Source organism: Eubalaena glacialis, chromosome 6, assembly GCF_028564815.1.
Source record: "Eubalaena glacialis isolate mEubGla1 chromosome 6, mEubGla1.1.hap2.+ XY, whole genome shotgun sequence".
Classification (NCBI taxonomy): domain Eukaryota; kingdom Metazoa; phylum Chordata; class Mammalia; order Artiodactyla; family Balaenidae; genus Eubalaena; species Eubalaena glacialis.
The window spans coordinates 54,526,057-54,535,560 of record NC_083721.1 but is presented as its reverse complement, the minus strand read 5'-3'; the positions used below and the strand labels follow the sequence as shown (position 1 = coordinate 54,535,560).

The 9,504-nt window shown below is 37.2% G+C and overlaps 1 pseudogene; it reads right to left on the bottom strand.

The window, feature by feature from the left end:
* Window positions 1-767: 767 nt before the first annotated feature.
* LOC133093284 (claudin domain-containing protein 1-like) lies at window positions 768-1,564 on the bottom strand (annotated as a pseudogene).
* Between the last annotated feature and the right edge of the window lie 7,940 nt (window positions 1,565-9,504).

Sequence of the window (9,504 nt, the reverse complement as noted above, 5' to 3'; positions counted from 1 at the left end):
GGTGTATGAGGAGGGAAGGAACAAAAGTCCAAAATGGTTTGGTGATACTGAAAATCCTATTGACATATTAAGGAGAGTTAAAAAAAAAAAAAAAGTAAAATAAGGTTAATCCTCTTGTCTAGCTGAACTGGAATTCTTGCAGTTGCAAAGTTAAAATTCCATGTAAACACTTCCTTTCTTGTAAACAGACACAGTATAGGTAAACAACTGCAATATTTCACCTCAGATGAAGCTATATGCCAACATTTAGGGAAAAAGATCTTAGGTAATTTCCTTATTTTTAGATAGCCTAAGTCCTTGAAAATAGCACTAATACCTCTGGCTGACTGGCTATCTACAACAGCAAAGTGAATAGAAGTTTTGACGATGATAGGTTTCCCAAAGAAACTAGAGTTTCCAGTTAAACACATACAGTTACTGTACTGAGAAGTCCAACAGACATCAGCAGAACTTGCTTTGGGTCAACCCCTTACCACCAATTTTCTTTGACAAATTTGTGCCAGGAGTCCACCCATTTTTTTCTGTCTGGACTCTGAACCTAGATTAGTTTGTCTGAAAAATGGACTCACTCAGGTTCCATATAAATTTTAGCAGTATTAAGAAACCATCTGTGTGAATAAATAAAATGAATTTTCAGGATAAAATGGTATACACACACACACACACCCCCCACACACAAAGTTAAAAACAATTGGGGGGGAGATAAGGGAAAATATTAACGTAAAAAAATCATAAAAATGGCATTTGTAAAGCAAGCAGCTTCCCACTCATGCCACACGATATGCCTTCATGAAGGTGTACTCTTTCCGGTTGGTATGAGGGGCCTCGACGAAGAGAACAGAAGCCATGAACTGTAAGGGAGCTGAAATGCAAGCCAGGCAAAAGGACCATCCGAATTCGTCAGACACATTCTCAGGCAGCTCTCATTTCTGGTGGAGTAGTTCAGTTCCAGGAACGTAAAAACTCACTGAGCCCAGGGTACACAGACCCGCAAGGAGATGGAGAATGTCTGTGGCAATGGTGGGGTACAAGCTTCGGCAGATACAAGCACAAAGTCCAGTCAAAGCCTCAGAGCACATCAAACCTAGACTAACAAAAGGTAAAAGGAACTGGCAATGCCAAAGATAGGTCCGAAGAAGATCAATCCCACCGTTCTAGTTTCCAGGATCAACAAATTTCTCCATGAACTGCTCATTTAGCATGAAACTCATGCACTTTGTGACCATATCAAATGACTCTGTCCTTTCAGGTGGGCTGTACTAGTATGTGTTTTGGGGTATAGTGATACACCGTCTCCACAATCCCACTGCGCCATTATATCAGAAAAGTGCATCATTATAAGTCTTTTCATCTGCCTTATCACTAGCAAAGTCATTTCAGATGCTTTTGTTCAAATCTCTGGAATTTTCTTGAACTGGACTTCGATATTCATACCAGAAGTCTGTGCCAATTGCGGCCGCCATGTAGATGGTAGAAGTGAGGCTAAGCACACAAGCAATTACAAATGCTGTAGCAAAACGGTGATCCATTCTGGCATTCAGACTGCTCGCCCAGCCTCCTGCTCCACCAGCTTCCCCCTCAAGCTCAAACCACAGCACCCTGCTCTCCCCGTGCCCCCTCTGGCGCACTTCCCTGCAGAGCCCGCCCCCTGCACTCCAGTGCCTCTGCCTTGGCCCTCACCCCAGCCGGGCTTGGCCCAGCACTGCCTCCTAAATTTCTTTATTTTATTTTATTTTATTATTTTATTTTATTTTATTCTATTCTATTTTTTTTAATATCTTTATTGGTGTAAAATTGCTTTACAATGTTGTGTTAGTTTCTGCTGTATAACAAAGTGAATCAGCTATATGTATACATATATGCCCATATCCCCTCCCTCTTGCATCTCCCTCCCACCCTCCCTATCCCACCCCTCTAGGTGGTCACAAAGCACCGAGCTGATCTCCCTGTGCTATGTGGCTGCTTCCCACTAGCTATCTATTTTACGTTTGATAGTGTATATATGCCAATGCTACTCTCTCACTTCATCCCAGCTTACCCTTCCCCCTCCCCATGTCCTCAAGTCCATTCTCTACGTTTGTGTCTTTATTCCTGTCCTGCCCCTAGGTTCATTAGAACCATTTTTTTTTTTTTTCAGATTCCATATATATGTGTTAGCATACGGTATTTAAATGCTGGAGAGGGTGTGGAGAAAAGGGAACCCTCTTGCACTGTTGGTGGGAATGTAATTGACACAGGCACTATGGAGAATAGTATGGAGGTTCCTTAAAAAACTAAAAATAGAACTACCATATGACCCAGCATTCCCACTACTGGGCATATACCCTGAGAAAACCATAATTCAAAAAGAGACATGTACCACAATGTTCATTGCAGCACTATTTACTATTCCAGGACATGGAAGCAACCTAAGTGTCCATCGACAGATGAATGGATAAAGAAGATGTGGCACATATATACGATGGAACATTACTCAGCCATAAAAAGAAACAAAATTGACCTCCTAAATTTCTGAATTCACTATTTCTTCCCTCTTACTTTCCTTTTCCACTCACTTTTACTAACTTTCAAAGCCCTGGCTTTACCTGCTAGCCAAATTCAGGAATTAAATGAAAGTCCTGACTTTGTTTCGCTTCACTATTCTCTACATTTATTTTCTTGGTGACCATAGGTGTTTTCTTAATCACAAGATCATTTCGATTCTATTGAGTCCCAAGTCTATTTACCGATGATCTAACTTATTCCTAGGATGCTAACCTTCATTTTTAGATAGGAATAACTGGCTAACACCACAATTTCAAAAATCTAAAATTTAAATCGATTGACAATATCTAAACTTAAACTTTTTAATTTTTTTAAACCTTTTTTTTTTCTTTTTTTACCCCCAATCAACATTCCCAAGATACAAACTTGAAATCTTGGTGACAAAGTTTGCTTCTTCTTTCCTCTAACCTTACACATCTACTTAGCTATCCTGTCCATAGATGAATTCTCCTAAGTGTTTCATTTATATTGTCCTTTCTTTCCATGATTATAGCCAACATTTGAGTTCAGGATTTTGTTACCTCCTAATATATTGCCTTATTTAATATGACAGTTTTCCAATAGGGTACCCTCATTCAATGTCTTGTTTACAAGATTGGTATATACTAATAGCCTCTCCTTCCCACTGCTTTATCTCTAAATCCCATGAGATGATGGTGCCTTTCCCTACTGTTCTTCAGACACTTCTCTCTCAATAAATGCTTTTTCATTCCTATAGTACAGTTTGAAAATATCACGTTTTTGCCAAGAAGACTTTATACATTTTTGATTTGTAACCCAATTGAAGAAAAATTCTTACCCTTACATTTATTTGCCATGATCATCAAAGCCACCAACATCATATCTGAAACCAAAACAACTTCTAAACTATAATTTTTTTTTCTACTTTATAGATACCTGCTCATTTAATTGTCAACAAATCTATGAAGTAAATATTTATATTTCCCCTTGTTAAATGGTGGAGCTGTAACTCAGAAAGTTAGCTACTCAAGACACAAAAATGTATCCTTCAGGGTAGGGAGTGTATTAGACCATGGCTCCAGCTGCTGGGCTCTGAAATCCATCACCATTGTGCACCAAAGTCACAGTTCCTAAGGGCTGCTCCTAGTCAGTGACTGGGAGATACAGGACTCTTCTGACAAACAACTTTGGCTCAAAGACTCCCTACCAATTTTGTAGAAATTTCCTGAGCTACACTGCAGTCCTTCCTTCCTTCTCTTTCTCTTTAACAGGTGGCAGACCTAAATCATAGTCTGACAACTTTCTTGATCTTCTCTGGCTATCTCCCATTTTCCCTCATAGGCATTTACTTCAATCAGCTGTTGTATGGCTAAATCTGTCTTGGTATGTGCTTCTCAGAAGACCCAGACTAACACAGTCACACTACTACTTAGAAGCTGAGCTAAAATTTATACTCTAGATATCTAGTTCCAAACCCAGTATACTTAGCCACTAATATATGGTTTCCATCCACATTTACAGATTTTTACCCATCTTTAGTCCACCACTCTCCACCCAAACCAGGCTACTATCCATTTCCATTTCATTGCTTTCCATTTTGAATGACTTCCAATTTCTCTCTCAACATATAAGTTACTTTTCAAGGTCTATTTCAAATATTACCTATCCTTTGAAGCTTTTTTTAAAAATCATTTGCCCTAAATTGAATTCTCTTTTCACTGTATCTCTACCTGTGCTTCTTTTATTAGTTTAGGGAATATTTTAACATTTTGTGTAAAATAGTGCCAAAATATGTGTTAGCTACATTCTCTTTTCTACAATTGACTACCTATATGACCTTAATTATGGGTCCGTGAGACATGGTGCCTTATATGCTTCACTTTCTTCAACCTTACAGTAAGCAGATATAAATAGAAACAATTTCCAAGCTACAAAAATAATCTTCATAGTGCTGAGATCTCATGAGACTTGAAAATATCTACTATAGCATTTGTTTTAAAATAATGGCTTTTATTCATTAGGATTTCTATAGCAACAATGAAATAACTTGCATGATATTACCAGTCAATTATAAGATTCCTAAGAGCAGCTATTTTTTTTACATTGATGATCTCTCTCTCTCTCTCTCTCTCTCTCTCTCTCTCTTTCTTTCTAGAAGAAGAAATACCATATGCATCCATTTTTCTTTTCCTATATTCAGTTGACAGGAATATGAAGAACACAATATTTCCTTCAAACAAACATAGTTACAAAGATAAGTTGATTCTTCTAAAAGTAATTTAGATCTAGACATTAAGCATCTATAGCTGCTAACATCACAAAAAGAAAGATGACTAGATGTTGTCTCTCTTGATAGAACATACAGCTATGGAATAATATTTTCAAAAAATAAAATGTAGGAGGAACTTAATTTAGAAGACATCTTTAGATCCAAATGCAAATTTAATGATATGACTAATGAACATGTCAAGTGACACTACAGGGATGCAATCAGCACCTATGTTCTTTTTTCCAACATTTAAATTGCAAGTGAGAAAAATAAAATTGAAGGGGATCCTTATAGATTAAAGAAGATTTAAACAACATATCAACCATTTGCAATGTGTGGTCCTTATTTTGATCCTGATTCAAACAAGTGTTAATAAAAACAACATATATGAGACAATTGGAACTTTGAACATTTAAGCAGATATTCAAGGATGTTAAGGAGCTATTGTAAGTATTTAGGTAATAACGGTTTTTAGGTTTTTATTTTTTTAAAGAGACATTCTTTAGAGATACATACTAATATATTTATTGTTGATGGACTATGGATACATAGGGCTTTACTGTGCTACTCTGTCTATTTTCTATGTTTGAATATCTATAATAAACAGCCTAGTACAATTAATATAAGATAAAGATAGTGGCTGATTGGATAAGCAACAAAGACTAACTACCCTTTTTGCTGACTCTCTCATAGTCAATTTTTGATCTTCTGTATTAGTCTGCAATACAGATTGGTCTGTGTTAGTTCCTACCACAGTGATGAGGCCTCAGAGAATAGTCGCAAGCATTAAATCACAAGTTCCTGCTTGATCAGACATAAAGTAATATTATTAAGTGAAAATGGGGATTAGAACAGCCATGAGGTTCAGAATACACCTGTATTTTGTCAAAACATTTTATTCCTAGATGGAATAGTGAAATTACTGTCAGAAAGATTTTTTTTAACGAACAAAGAATCAAGATAAATATACTAGATGATGTTACGAAATAGTATTATCAAGACTGATATATGCCCACCTTTACCAGAGGGATAAAACTGCTAAACAGACCAGGACACCTGTGATAACAGCCAAAACAGCCCATTTCTATTAAATAAGGCCAGGATTATACTGAGCAATTTTTGCTGTTTGTCTCTTGTATTTCAGACTCGAGGCAGATCATTTTTGTTATTATATTGTCATGTGTTTGGATGCAAAGGGCATAGCTTGTTTATCATTGCATCTCTCCACCAGCACAATTTTGTAACATATAATTGGCACTTAATAAATATTTATTAAATAAATAAATAAATAAATTCATGTGACTTTTACCTTATATTACATTCATTACATTTTATATTAGCATCCTTCTGAGGGATTCAGGATTCTAAATAGTGAGCCATTACTTAAATGCAATAGTTTCATCAGTTTTATATTGATAATCATTAGCTTCGGTGTCAAGGGTGCATTTTCTAAGTAGATCTGCATACTCCAAGGCTGTAGCCTATCAGAAGTGTATAGCATCACATAGTGTAGAAAACAGAGTGTGAGTTTAAATCCCAGCTCAAGATAATCTTTACCACACTGACCTATTTGCTCTTTCCCAACGGTGACAACTTTTTGTCTTCCATGTCTTTGCCTATACTGTTCCCTCTGCCCTGAATGCTCTTTTTCCTTGTTTGGCTAATGATTACTTTTCCTTGAAGACTCAACTCAGACCATGCCTCCTGGCCTGGATGAGATAATGCCTTTTTTCTGTACTAAGAGACACATCAGGTTTGCCACCATAGAGCTTATAGCCCTGCAACATAATCATCTATTTATTTGTTTCTCCCCCAGCCCTCGTTGCTACTCGACTCCATCTCACCCCAGAACACACACACACACACACTCACTAAAAAAATATCTAAGGGTAAGGACTATGCCTACCTCTTTGTATCTTCAGTGCCTAGAATAATGGATGACACTCAACTGATGCTTAGTATATCTTCACAGTTGTTGACATGACTTAAAAATAAATAATTGTATGAAGTTGTCATTAAACTTTTTTTTTTTTTTAAACATCTTTATTGAAGTATAATTGCTTTACAATGGTGTGCTAGCTTCTGCTTTACAACAAAGTGAATCAGTTACACATATACATATGTTGCCATATCTCTTCCCTCTTGCATCTCCCTCCCTCCCACCCTCCCTATCCCACCCCTCTAGGTGGTCACAAAGCACCGAGCTGATCTCCCTGTGCTATGCGGCTGCTTCCCACTAGTTATCTATTTTACATTTGGTAGTGTATGTATGTCCATGACACTCTCTCTCCCTGTCACATCTCACCCCTCCCCCTCCCCATATCCTCAAGTCCATTCTCTAGTAGGTCTGTGTCTTTATTCCCATCTTGCCACTAGGTTCTTCATGACCTCTTTTTTTTTTTTTTTTTTTCCCTTAGATTCCATATATATGTGTTAGCATACTGTATTTGTTTTTCTCTTTCTGACTTACTTCACTCTGTATGACAGACTCTAACTCCATCCACCTCATTACAAACACCTCCATTTCATTTCTTTTTATGGCTGAGTAATATTCCATTGTATATATGTGCCACATCTTCTTTATCCATTCATCCAATGATGGACACCTAGGTTGCTTCCATGTCCTGGCTATTGTAAACAGAGCTGCAATGAATATTTTGGTACATGACTCTTTCTGAATTATGGTTTTCTCAGGGTATATGCCCAGTAGTGGGATTGCTGGGTCATATGGTAGTTCTATTTTTAGTTTTTTAAGGAACCTCCATACTGTTCTCCATAGTGGCTGTATCAATTTACATTCCCACCAACAGTGCAAGAGTGTTCCCTTTTCTCCACACCCTCTCCAGCATTTATTGTTTCTAGATTTTTTGATGATGGCCATTCTGACCGGTGTGAGATGATACCTCATTGTAGTTTTGATTTGCATTTCTCTAATGATTAATGATGTTGAGCATTCTTTCATGTGTCTGTTGGCAATCTGTATCTCTTCTTTGGAGAAATGTCTATTTAGGTCTTCTGCCCATTTTTGGATTGGGTTGTTTGTTTTTTTGTTATTGAGCTGCATGAGCTGCTTGTAAATCTTGGAGATTAATCCTTTGTCCGTTGCTTCATTTGCAAATATTTTCTCCCATTCTGAGGGTTGTCTTTTGGTCTTGTTTATGGTTTCCTTTGCTGTGCAAAAGCTTTTAAGTTTCATTAGGTCCCATTTGTTTATTTGTGTTTTTATTTCCATTTCTCTAGGACCTGGGTCAAAAAGGATCTTGCTGTGACTTATGTCATACAGTGTTCTGCCTATGTTTTCCTCTAAGAGTTTGATAGTGTCTGGCCTTACACTTAGGTCTTTAATCCATTTTGAGTTTATTTTTGTGTATGGTGTTAGGGAGTGTTCTAATTTCATACTTTTACATGTACCTGTCCAATTTTCCCAGCACCACTTACTGAAGAGGCTGTCTTTTCTCCACTGTATATGCTTGCCTCCTTTATCAAAGATAAGGTGACCATATGTGCGTGGGCTTATCTCTGGGCTTTCTATCCTGTTCCATTGATCTATATTTCTGTTTTTGTGCCAGTACCAAACTGTCTTGATTACTGTAGCTTTGTAATATAGTCTGAAGTCAGGGAGCCTGATTCCTCCAGCTCCATTTTTCGTTCTCAAGATTGCTTTGGCTATTCGGGGTCTTTTGTGTTTCCATACAAATTGTGAAATTTTTTGTTCTAGTTCTGTGAAAAATGCCAGTGGTAGTTTGATAGGGATTGCATTGAATCTGTAGATTGCTTTGGGTAGCAGAGTCATTTTCACAATGTTGATTCTTCCAATCCAAGAACATGGTATATCTCTCCATCTATTTGTATCATCTTTAATTTTTTTCATCAGTGTCCTATAATTTTCTGCATACAGGTCTTTTGTCTCCTTAGGTAGGTTTATTCCTAGGTATTTTATTCTTTTTGTTGCAATGGTAAACGGGAGTGTTTTCTTAATTTCACTTTCAGATTTTTCATCATTAGTATACAGGAATGCAAGAGATTTCTGTGCATTAATTTTGTATCCTGCTACTTTACCAAATTCATTGATTAGCTCTAGTAGTTTTCTGGTAGCATCTTTTGGATTCTCTATGTATAGTATCATGTCATCTGCAAACAGTGACAGCTTTACTTCTTCTTTTCCGATTTGGATTCCTTTTATTTCTTTTTCGTCTCTGATTGCTGTGGCTAACACTTCCAAAACTATGTTGAATAATAGTGGTGAGAGTGGGCAACCTTGTCTTGTTCCTGATCTTAGTGGAAATGGTTTCAGTTTTTCACCATTGAGGACAATGTTGGCTGTGGGTTTGTCATATACGGCCTTTATTATGTTGAGGAAAGTTCCCTCTATGCCTACTTTCTGCAGGACTTTTATCATAAATGGGTGTTGAATTTTGTCGAAAGCTTTCTCTGCATCTATTGAGATGATCATATGGTTTTTCTCCTTCAATTTGTTAATATGATGTATCACGTTGATTGATTTGCGTATATTGAAGAATCCTTGCATTCCTGGAATAAACCCCACTTGATCATGGTGTATGATCCTTTTAATGTGCTGTTGGATTCTGTTTGCTAGTATTTTGTTGAGGAACTTTGCATCTATGTTCATCAGTGATATTGGCCTGTAGTTTTCTTTCTTTGTGACATCTTTGCCTGGTTTTGGTATCAGGGTGATGGTGGCCTCGTAGAATGAGTTGGGGAGTGTTCCT